Below are 13,442 nucleotides of genomic sequence, written 5' to 3' on the forward strand. Positions count from 1 at the left end.
ATACTGCAGCACACCTTGCGGGCTGCTGCAGCATTCTGTGGCGCATTATTTAATTGTCAGCCATGTTTTAAGTGCTAGTTTGACCACCAGAGGGCATCTTTGAGAAGCATTTGATAGTCTCCCATATTGGCATTACTAAATAATTTAAAACCTTTTTTGTAATAACGTAGTACATGGGATTGATTTGAAGAAATTTGGCTAAATTAATTTGAATTAATTTGATTAATATTAACCTGTTGAGGATGGGGGCGCTGTTGTCACTATTTATGCTAATCGTGTAATTTTTGAAACGGCTTCCCACAAAATTCTTGATCGTACAATATGCATATTATTATTATTATTGGATAGAAAACAGTCTATAGTTTCTATAGGAGTTGAAATTTTGTCTCTAAGTGGAACAGAACCCATTCTACAACAATTTCCCTGACATGGAGTCAGATTTCAGAAATGTTGGCCCCTGATCTGGAGTCAGTTAAAAGGGCACTGTTATTGCTATGAGTATACGGACACTGCTTACGTCTTCCCCTGGATGCCTTTACGTGATGACGATTTGAATGGGGTCGATTGCGCGTTCACAGGCACTATAAATTAAAAAACCCTGTAGCTAGCAAGTCTTTTCTTGCTGCGTAATGCGCCTGGAGGACATCGACCCGCACTTGTTCCAAGCATTAGTGGAGGGAGTAATATTACTCTGGTCATGTTTCTACTCGTTATGGGAGTTAAAAACATCATAAGGTAGTTAATTTAAAGCGTTTTATAGCAATTTATATCCGTTTAGTGCGATTTTGGGACATTTATTTCTGAAACGCTGTGAATTGCTGGGCACGCTTCCAGTTCATCCCGAACGCAGTTGGCATTTCCACATGGCAAGAGGACAGCTTTCCACCAAAAGACGATTAGACCCAAGAAAGGATCCTTTGCCCAAGATACTGATGGAAGAACAGCTCAAAGTAGGACATTTTTATTATGATAAATCGTGTTGCTGTCGAAAAATGTTAGTGGCTTAGGACGCCATGTTTTTTGACGTAGCTTCGCTTGGCGCAAACTGTATTGAAAAGTAAGGATAATTTAAAAAATGTAATTCCGCGATTGTATTAAGAATTAAATTGTCTATCAATCCCTGTCCACCCTATATTTTTTAGTCACGTTTATGAGTATTTATGTATAAGAGTAGATCACTGTCTAATATGGCGCACGGATATTTTCTCACCAGCTGGGCTACATTTCACATTGTCTAACCATGATTTTGGTGGCTAAATATAAACATTTTCGATCAAACTCTATATGGATTGTGTAATATGATGTTACAGGAGTGTCATCTGAAGAATTCTGAGAAGGTTAGTGAAAAAATTAATATATTTTGGCGATGTTGACGTTATCGCTCACTTTGGCTAGAATCAATGCTGGGCTGCTATGTGCTATGTGCTATGCTAATATAACGATTTATTGTGTTTTCGCTGTAAGACACTTAGAAAATCTGAAATATTGTCTGTATTCACAGGATCTGTGTCTTTCGATTAGTGTATGCTGTGTATTTTTACGAAATGTTTGATGATTAGTAAGTAGGTAAACACGTTGCTCTATGTAGTTATTCTAGTCCATTTGTGACGGTGGGTGCAATTGTAACCTATGCCATCTACCTGAAATATGCACTTTTTTCTAACAAAACCTATCCCATAACATAAATATGTTATCAGACTGTCATCTGATGAGTTTTTTTCTTGGTTAGGGGCTATAAATATCTTAGTTTAGCCGAATTGGTGATAGCTACTGGTGTTGGTGGACAAATAAAAGATGGTGGATTATGCTAATGTGTTTTTAGGTAATAGATGTACATCTTTACATATTGTGTCTTCCCTGTAAAACATTTTAAAAATCGGACATGTTGGCTGGATTCACAAGATCTGTGTCTTTCATTAGCTGTATTGGACTTTAATGTGTGAAAGTTAAATATTTAAAAAAAATATTTTTTTTGAATTTCGCGGCACTGGTTTTTCAGTGGGGTGGGGGGGGAGTGCCGCTAGCGGCACCCTCATCCTAGACAGGTTAAGGTGTTTCTATTTCGAGAACAACAAAAAATGAAACCATCCATTAGGATGGAATGGAAAATATTGCGCTGTACAACGTGACGGTCGGCTTAAGCATAAGAGGATTGGAGGATTCTAAATTAATATCTAAGGGGCATAACATTTTCACACAATACTCATTTCGCCTATGGTAGGTCTACAGTATATCTAAAAAATATGTTTTTCAATGACGTGACTCTCTACCAATAATTACATTTAGAGGATTGGAGGATTCTAAAGGTGTCACGTTCTGTCCATAGTTCTTGTGTGTTTTGCTTGTTTTAGTGTTGGTCAGGACGTGAGCTAGGTGGGCATTCTATGTTGTGTGTCTACTTTGTCTGTTTCTATGTTTGGCCTAATATGGTTCCCAATCAGAGGCAGGTGTTTTGTGTTGTCTCTGATTGGGAATCATATTTAGGTGGCTTGTTTTGTGTTGGGGATTGTGGGTGGTTGTTTCCTGTCTATGTGTAAGTTGCCAGTGTCTGCACTTATTGTTTGTATAGCTTCACGGTCGTCTGTTTGTTGTTTTGATTAGTTTGTATAGTGTTTGTTTCGTTTTCGTCTTCAACATTAACCTGTCTAGGATCAGCGTGGCGCTAGCGGCACACCCCCCCCCCCCCCACTGAAAAACCAGTGCCGCGAAATTCAAAAAAAATATTTTTTTAAAATATTTAACTTTCACACATTAAAGTCCAATACAGCTAATGAAAGACACAGATCTTGTGAATCCAGTCAACATTTCCGATTTTTAAAATGTTTTACAGGGAAGACACAATATGTAAAGATGTACATCTATTACCTAAAAACACATTAGCATAATCCACCATCTTTTATTTGTCCACCAACACCAGTAGCCATCACCAATTCGGCTAAACTAAGATATTTATAGCCCCTAACCAACAAAAAAACTCATTAGATGACAGTCTGATAACATATTTATGGTATGGGATAGGTTTTGTTAGAAAAAAGTGCATATTTCAGGTAGATGGCATAGTTTACAATTGCACCCACCATCACAAATGGACTAGAATAATTACAATGAGCAACGTGTTTACCTAACTACTAATCATCAAACATTTCGTAAAAATACACAGCATACACGAATCGAAAGACACAGATCCTGTGAATACAGACAATATTTCAGATTTTCTAAGTGTCTTACAGCGAAAACACAATAAATCGTTATATTAGCTTAGCACATAGCAATTAGCAGCCCAGCATTGATTCTAGCCAAAGTGAGCGATAAAAGTCAACATCGCCAAAAGATATTAATTTTTTCACTAACCTTCTCAGAATTCTTCCGATGACACTCCTGTAACATCACATTACAACATGCATATACAGTTTGATCGAAAATGTTTATATTTAGCCACCAAAATCATGGTTAGACAATGTGAAATGTAGACAAGCTGGTAAAGAAAAAGTCCTTGCGCCACTTAGACAGTGATCTACTCTTATACATAAATACTCATAAACGTGACTAAAAAATATAGGGTGGACAGGGATTGATAGACAATTTAATTCTTAATACAATTGCGTTATTACATTTTTTAATTTATCCTTACTTTTCAATACAGTTTGCGCCAAGCGAAGCTACGTCAAAAAACATGGCGTCCTAAGCCACTAAAATGTTTCGACAGAAACACGATTTATCATAATAAAAATGTCCTACCTTGAGCTGTTCTTCCATCAGTATCTTGGGCAAAGGATCCTTTCTTGGGAGAAATCGTCTTTTGGTGGAAAGCTGTCCTCTTGCCATGTGGAAATGTCAACTGCGTTCGGGATGAACTGAAAAGCGTGCCCAACTTTTCACATCGTTGCAAAAATAAATGTCCCAAAATCGCACTAAACGGATATAAATTGCTATAAAACGCTTTAAATTAACTACCTTATGATGTTTTTAACTCCTATAACGAGTGAAAAGATGACCGGAGAAATATAACAGGCTAAACTAACGCTTGGAACAGGTGCGCGCCGGTGTCCTCTAGGCTCATGACGCAGCTCCCAAAGAATGACTAGCTTCAGGGTTTTTTCATTTGTAGGGCCTGTGAACGCGCAATCGACCCCGTTGGAATCGTCATCACGTAAAGGTGTAAAGGCTGTCGCTTTCCTCATCCTCAGATGAGGTGAGGAGAGAAGGATCTTCAGACCAAAATGCGGAGTCAGGGAAATAAGCCATCTTTATTACAAATACGACGGCCACTAAACAAAACAAAACACTTTCAAAACTTACACAAAATAACAAAACGTAACGAACGGAACCTGAACATAAACTTACATCGACAAACGTAAACTCACGAACAGGAACGTTACATCGAAACGTACGAACAGCCAAACAGCCCCGATAGTGAATAACATCGAACACAACGAAGACATCACAGGAGACAATCACCCACAAACAAACAGTGAGAATGCCCTACCTAAATATGACTCTTGATTAGAGGAAAACGCAAACCACCTGCCTCTAATCAAGAGCCATACCAGGCAAACCAAAACCAACATAGAAACAAATAACATAGACTGCCCACCCAAAACTAACGCCCTGACCATAAACACATAAAAAACAACATAAAACAGGTCAGGACTGTTACAGTACCCCCCCCTCAACGTGCGAACGCCGGGCGCACCAGCACAAAGTCCAGGGGAGGGTCCGGGTGGGTGACCAACCTAACACTACCCTCCCCTAAATAAACGGCCAGCACCGGAACAAGGGGCAGCACCGGGACAAGGGGCAGCACCGGGACAAGGGGTAGCACCGGGACAAGGGGCAGCACCGGAACAAGGGGCAGCACCAGGATAAGGACCAGCACCGGAATAAGGGGCAGCACCGGGACAAGGGGCAGCACTGGGACAAGGGGCAGCACTGGGACAAGGGGCAGCACCGGGACAAGGGGCAGCACCGGGACAAGGGGCAGCACCGGGACAAGGGGCAGCACCGGGACAAGGGGCAGCACCGGGACAAGGGGCAGCACCGGGACAAGGGGCAGCACCGGGACAAGGGGCAGCACCGGGACAAGGGGCAGCACCGGGACAAGGGGCAGCACCGGGACAAGGGGCAACACCGGGACAAGGGGCAACACCGGGACAAGGGGCAGCACCGGGACAAGGGGCAACACCGGGACAAGGGGCAGATCCCGGCTGAAGGACTCTGGCAGGTCCTGTTTGGACGGCTCTGGCAGGTCCTGGCTGGACGGCTCTCGACGCTCATGGCAGACTGACGGCTCTCTACTCTCATGGCAGACTGACGGCTCTCGACGCTCATGGCAGGCTGACGGCTCTCGACGCTCATGGCAGGCTGACGGCTCTCGACGCTCATGGCAGGCTGACGGCTCTCGACGCTCATGGCAGGCTGACGGCTCTCGACGCTCATGGCAGGCTGACGGCTCTCGACGCTCATGGCTCTCTGACGGCTCTGGCTGCTCATGGCTCTCTGACGGCTCTGGCTGCTCATGGCTCTCTGACGGCTCTGGCTGCTCATGGCTCTCTGACGGCTCTGGCTGCTCATGGCTCGCTGGCGGCTCTGGCAGATCCTGTCTGGTTGGCGGCTCTGGCAGATCCTGTCTGGTTGGCGGCTCTGGCAGATCCTGTCTGGTTGGCGGCTCTGGCAGATCCTGTCTGGTTGGCGGCTCTGGCAGATCCTGTCTGGTTGGCGGCTCTGGCAGATCCTGTCTGGTTGGCGGCTCTGGCAGATCCTGTCTGGTTGGCGGCTCTGGCAGATCCTGTCTGGCGGGCGGCTCTAGCGGCTCCTGTCTGGCCGACGGCTCTAGCGGCTCCTGTCTGGCGGATGGCTCTGTAGGCTCATGGCAGACGGGCGGCTTTGCAGGCTCATGGCAGACGGGCGGCTTTGCAGGCTCCTGGCAGACGGATGACTCAGATGGCGCTGGGGAGACGGATGGCTCAGATGGCGCTGGGGAGACGGATGGCTCAGATGGCGCTGGGGAGACGGATGGCTCAGATGGCGCTGGTGAGACGGATGGCTCAGATGGCGCTGGTGAGACGGATGGCTCTGGCCGGATACGGCGCACTGTAGACCTGGTGCGTGGTGCCGGAACTGGAGGCACCGGGCTAAGGATAAGCACCTTCCTACTAGTGCGGGGAGCAGGAACAGGGCACACTGTATTCTCAAAGCCTACTCTATCCCTGATGCGTGGTACCGGCACTGGTGACACCGGGCTGAGGACAAGCACATCAGGATTAGTAGGGGGAGAAGATACAGTGTGTTTAGGGCTCTGGAGACGCACTGGTAGCTTAGTGCGTGGTGCCGGAACTGGAGGCACCGGGCTAGATACACGCACTACAGGGAGAGTGCGTGGAGGAGGAACAGGGCTCAGGATACGCACTGGTAGCCTAGTGCATAGTGTAGACACTGTAGGTACTAGGCTGGGGCGGGGAGGTAGTGCCGGAAATACCGGAAAGTGGAGGCGTACTGGCACTCTTGAGCATTGAACCTGCCCAACCTTACCTGGTTGAATGCTCCCGGTTGCCCGACCAGTGCGGGGAGGTGGAATAACCCGCACCGGCCTATGTAGGCGAACTGGGGAAACCATGCGTAAGGCAGGTGCCATGTATGCCGGCCCGAGGAGACGCACTGGAGACCAGACGCGTTGAGCCGGCCTCATGACACCTGGCTCAATACCCAATCTAGCCCTACCAGTGCGGGGAGGTGGAGTAACCCGCACTGGGCTATGCACTCGTACAGGAGACACCGTGCGCTCTACTGCGTAACACGGCGCCTGCCCGTACTCCCGCTCTCCACGGTAAGCCCGGGAAGTGGGCGCAGGTCTCCTACCTGCCCTTGGCCCACTATCTCCTAGCCCCCCCCCAAGAAATTTTTGGGAATTACTTACGGGCTTTTTTGGCTTCCGTGCCAGACGCGTTCCCTCATAGCTCCGGTTCCTCTCTCCGGTAGCCTCCGCTCTCCTCAGTGCCTCCAGCTGTTCCCATGGGAGGCGATCTCTACCAGCTAGAATCTCTTCCCATGTGTAGACACCCTTTCCATCCAAAACATCGTCCCATGTCCATTGCTCCTTTCTCTCCTGTCCCTTACTCCGTTTAGTTTCCCTTTGCCGCTTGGTCTTAGCGTGGTGGGTGATTCTGTAAAGGCTGTCGCTTTCCTCATCCTCAGATGAGGTGAGGAGAGAAGGATCTTCAGACCAAAATGCGGAGTCAGGGAAATAAGCCATCTTTATTACAAATACGACGGCCACTAAACAAAACAAAACACTTTCAAAACTTACACAAAATAACAAAACGTAACGAACGGAACCTGAACATAAACTTACATCGACAAACGTAAACTCACGAACAGGAACGTTACATCGAAACGTACGAACAGCCAAACAGCCCCGATAGTGAATAACATCGAACACAACGAAGACATCACAGGAGACAATCACCCACAAACAAACAGTGAGAATGCCCTACCTAAATATGACTCTTGATTAGAGGAAAACGCAAACCACCTGCCTCTAATCAAGAGCCATACCAGGCAAACCAAAACCAACATAGAAACAAATAACATAGACTGCCCACCCAAAACTAACGCCCTGACCATAAACACATAAAAAACAACATAAAACAGGTCAGGACTGTTACAAAAGGCATCCAGGGGAAGACGTAAGAAGTGTCCGTATAGTCATAGCAACGACAGTGCCCTTTTAACTGACTTCAGAAGAGTGGCCAACATTTCTCAAATCTGACTCCATGTCAGGGAAATTGCTGTAGAATGGGCTCTGTTCCACTTAGAGACAAAATTTCAACTCCTATAGAAACTATAGACTGTTTTCTATCCAATAATAATAATAATAATAATATGCATATTGTACGATCAAGGATTTTGTGGGAAGCCGTTTCAAAAATTACCCAATTAGCATAAATAGTCACAACAGCGCCCCCATCCTCAACAGGTTAAACAAAGCGATTATTATTGTTACTTGTTACTCATTAATTAAGAATTATATAAAAGCCCCTTAGATATACGCTCATCCTAGACAGGTTAAAAAGTAACAATATTTTGGAGATTTTGTTTTCATTCAACCTAGAGTGAGCGAGAAAAAGGCACTTCTTGAACATGGGGTGAGACATTCTCGCTAATTTGTAAATAAACTTTTTTATTTTATTTAGAATTAATTATTTCTGGAGAAACCTAACTTGATTATTTAGCAGACATCACTTGCTTATATTCAGTCAACACATTTCTTAAGAATGTCTTGGAAAATAATTTAACATTTTTGTTGTCTCAGAGCAGCGTGAAACGGTGCTGAAATAGATGTCCACAGTGGGAAGGCGATATTTTGGAGATTATTTCGTTTTTTTTTTAAACGACAGTGAGCGATTGTAATGTGAATAAAGGCAAAAATGACTGTTTGAAAGAGTATTTTCCAGTAAGCAACACTTTGTTTGCCTTCATTGGACAACTTTGTTCCAATATTTATGTAATTCAGTGATATTTATTCCTATAGTAATTCGTTATGGATCCACAACTAAATCAACATCTGCATTTTGAAAGAGTATTTTATTAACGAAAGCATAAAGATGCTGATGAAGAAATATAGTACTGTACAGTATATACTTTTACATTTGTATTTTAAAGCATTTTGAATATATAAGCCACCTGCATTTGTTTATTAGGCTACTGAGCAGTCTGACAAGTAAACGTAGCCTAAAATACATACTGTAGTAAACATGGGAAAATGCCTAATTCCTTACATAAGGGAGAGCAGATTTTCTCTGTGACCTCAAGTACCTTCAATAATGGCTGTACTAGAGAATGTGGGCCCGTGGGAGACCGGGGTTTAATTCCCCGACGGGGAGGGGAGGAACTATATCTGTCCTTGTAAATAAATAATAATTTCGTAACTGATTCCATATGTGTTATTTCATAGTTGTCATGTCTTCACTATTATTCTATATGGCGCTGTACAACGTTACGGTCGGCAGTACAGTACTGGGCTATTTAGCTAAAGAATCCCTGTGTCGTGCGGACAGGGCACGTGGGAGACCGGGGTTCAATTCCCCAATGGGGAGGAAGAATAGGCTGTCCTTGTAAATAAGAATTTGTTCTTAACTGACTTGCCAGGTTAAATAAAGGTTATACTAAGAACATAACATTTATGCACCCTAATTTTCTATTTCTAGTCTAACCAATACCCAAATGGAGATTGTGAGAAAACAAAATCTCATTGATTTATCAAGACCAGTCCCTGTGCTTGTCTCAGAGCAACGCAAAACAGTGCTAAAATAGTTGTAGGCTTTTGCTTCAAATCCTATTGCTTCTAACTTCAATATGCTCTTTAAATAAGACATACACCACTTTTAACAGCACATTACTCAACACTAGTGAGACTCATGTCGCCTATTGTAGGCCTACAGCATATAAAAAAATATGACCTGACTCTCCACCAATAATTACATATAGAGGATTGGAGGATTCTAAATCAAAACCAAAAACCACCTCAGGGGTCTCCTGGTGGCGGCCGGCATGGGTATCAAACGTGCATAGGTTAAGTTATTTTATCTACACTACCATTCAAAGGTTTGGGGTCACTTTGAAATGTCCTTGATTTAGAAAGAAAATCAAATTTTTTGTTGATTAACCTGTTTGGGGTGCAAGCCCGACCTCGGACCAAAAATGACAACAGCTGCAGAGCGCGAAATTCAAAATCTATTTTTTAAAAATATTTAACTTTTACACATTAACAAGTCCAATACAGCATTTGAAAGATAAACATCTTGTCAATCCAGCCAACATGTCCGATTTTTTAAATGTTTTACAGAGAAAACACCACATATATTTATGTTAGCTCACCACCAAATACAAAAGTGGACAGACACGTATGAATTATGATTATGAAGTATGAATTATGATTGAAGTAGCATGCACAACCAACCGAAATAAACTAAAACCAACCTAAAGAGCCCAGAAAAAACGACCTCAGATGACAGTCATATAACATGTTACACAATAAATCTATGTTTTGTTCATAAAAAGTGCATATTTTAGCTATAAATCTGTTTTACATTGATGCTACCCAAAAATGCTAACACATAGCTAGAGTCTGAATCCAGCCGGGAGTAGCCAGAGAAAATACATACACCAACGTCGGCTACTAATTACACCTCATAAAACATTTCAGAAAAACATATGGTGGATAACTAATGAAAGACAGATATCTTGTGAATACAGACAACATTTCCGATTTTTGAAGTGTTTTACAGCGAAAACACAATATATCGTTATATTAGCTAACATCATAAGCTAGCATAAGGCAGCATTGATTCTAGTCAAGCGCTAGCCTAGCATAGTTAGCAGCGTTAGCATTCAACAGTTCGACATATATATGAAAAAGCATCCCAAATTGGGTCTTATCTTTCTTGGTACTCCATCAGAATGTTGTAACGGGGTCCAATGTCCAGTAGAGTCTTTAGTTGGGTTCCAGAACGAAGGATTCCCCTCTTTGGTTAGCTAGCACGGTAGCATTGCTGCGCCAGAAAGCGTTTCTTCAAAAAATTCTTCCGTCGTTTCACATCTAAAGTCCAGAATAAATTGCAATAATATAATTAAAGTATATTGAAAAAACAACCTTTAGGATGATTTTGTGACATGTAGCAAATAATATCGTAGTCAGGCATCATATTCAAAGTAACCTACCTTGTTCCAGAAGCCGAGATCAAATTATCCTTCGCGCCCGGATTTTTATTTTAACTGCGCATGTCTCACAAGAAGTTCTGTTATTCAGTCCAGGGACGAGATATTCGACCCCTTTCAATTCTCACTTCCGCATTACAGTCTGAGGTACGCCTCTGACGTGTCCCTATGGTCCTAAGTCAAATGGCCTTTTATAGAGAAGGTCTTAAAGAGACACATCGCATTTTGGGAAACTCAATTCGGCTGGGAAAATGGCTGTAAAAATATTTCTGTTCGACTTAGAGAAACAATTCAAACCTTTTTAGAAACTACAGACTGTTATCTATCCAACAGTAGTAAATATATGCATATTGGAAAATAAAAAGTTTCTTAGGAGGCCGTTTGAAAATGTGCACATATTTTCCAGTTTTTTCAATATTCAGCGTGCAGCCAGAACAGGTTAAAATAACATCAAATTGATCAGAAATATAGTGTAGACATTGATAATGTTGTAAATGACTAGTGTAGCTGGAAACGGCTGATTTTTTTTGTATAATATCTACATAGACGTACAGAGGTCCATTATCAGCAACCTGTGTTCCAATGGCACGTTGTGTTAGCTAATCCAAGTTTATCATTTTAAAAGGCTAATTGATCATTAGAAAACCCTTTTGCAATTATGTTAGCATATCTGAAAACTGTTCTGATTAAAGAAGCAATAAAACTAGCCTTTTTTAGACTAGTTTAGTATCTGGAGCATCAGGATTTGTGGGTTCAGTACAGGCTCAAAATGGCTAGAAACAAAGAACTTTCTTCTGAAACTCTGTTCTGAGAAGTGAAGGCTTTTCCATGCGAGAAATTGCCAAGATACTGAAGCTCTCATACAATGCTACTCCCTTCACAGAACAGAGCAAACGTGACTAGGGGGGTGTTCTAGTCTTTTCATTTCTATGTTTGTGCTCTTAGTATGGTTCCCAAATTAGAGGCAGCTGATGTTCGTTGTCGCTAATTGGGGATCATACTTAAGAGTTCTCTGTTCCCACCTGCTTTGTGGGATATTGTTTTAACTAGGCTAGTCAGTTAAGAACAAATTCTTGTTTACAATGACGACATACCGGGGAACAGTGGGTTAACTGCCTTGTTCAGGGGCAGAAGGACAGATTTTTACCTTGTCAGCTCGGGCATTCGACCTTTCGGTTACTGGCCCAGCACTCTAACTACTAGGCTACCTGCTGCCCCAATAATCATGTTATAACACTAGCTAGCTAATGTTACACTAGCTAACACTAGCTAGCTAGCTGGCTAATGTTAGCTAATGTTAGCTAGTCAGCTAACTTGCTAAATAGCGATTTTCGTAAATTCACTTCATGCTAAAAGAAAAAGAACATTGTTTGTCTCTAAACTAACTAACATTTTCCTCTCAATTGTAAATGTTTTGCTTGACTCATTAAGACGTTATAATTACGTACATTTGCTTCTACCGTAATGTTTGCTGAAGAAAGTCACCAGCGACGGGTGGCTCACGTCAAATTCATCATTGGATTGGTCATATAAAAACCTTGGGACCCAAATGCATAATGAGTACAGTTCTGTTCTAACTCCCCCTTGCGGTGGTCTGGAGCAGTGACCCTGGGTACCTCTAAGTCCCGCAGTGTAAGGTCGCAACTTTTACAGGAGGAACCACTGTACTTGAGGTTGAATAAGTATTTTCTGAGGAACAGGGGTAATGATGACCAGGGTGACCTATAGTACCGGGACTGCTCTCTGGAACGGCCATCACCAGGTCGATACTCTCCTCAGCGCTCTTAGCTGCTCATCGCCCTGAAGTTTCACAGTTAGATTGTTCGACGCATTTGACAACTCCAAAGTCTATGAACTTCTTGATCTTCTCGCCCACCCACCTCAGCAGTCTGATATTATTTATTGGACTGACATTCAACAACTCTCTTCTTCTCCAGGTTACACACCAGACTGCTGGATACCTCTCTGAGGTTTCTGATGAATGAATGGATTAATTAAATAATTCATAAATGATTGGATTGATTGGATACATTTAAAATACATATATGTTTAACTAGAGCTAAAATGCGTCCTTTGTCCACATTCTGATTGTACTTTCTAGCAGTTGTATCTACACATAATCGTATCCATTGTGACCAGATTTCAATGAATGTAAATTATTTGACAGATTTTTTCAAAATAATTGCAATGTTGTGATGTTTAACTCATTCGACTCATCTTAACCACGTGGATCCAAATAAATAATTTGCATAGCTCTACAACAAAGAATGTCACCTACATACTTCCTTAAACCTAAAATAAATAAAGAAGTCATTTTGTGTGAAAAAAAAAGAAATCACCTTTTCTTAGCATAAAACCCTTGTGTGCTTTTCGTGTCTGCCGGAGCCATTTTCAAGGTTTACCAAAAGACAAATGCAATTAATATTTTTATCAACCTGAGACTCATTGGCCTTGACTCATTTTCTATGAAGAACATGTAAAATAACACATTTTCATTGAGTGCACACCGTACATCCCCCTACACATTTATATTACATAAACTCAGCATAAAAATAAACATCCTCTCACTGTCAACTGTGTTTATTTTCAGCAGATTTAAAATGTAAATATTTGTATGAACATAACAAGATTCAACAACTGAGACAAACTGAATAAGTTCTATAGACATGTGACTAACAGAAATGGAATAATGTTACCCTGAACAAAGGGGGGGTCAAAATCAAAAGTAA

Source organism: Salvelinus fontinalis, chromosome 32, assembly GCF_029448725.1.
Source record: "Salvelinus fontinalis isolate EN_2023a chromosome 32, ASM2944872v1, whole genome shotgun sequence".
NCBI lineage: Eukaryota > Metazoa > Chordata > Actinopteri > Salmoniformes > Salmonidae > Salvelinus > Salvelinus fontinalis.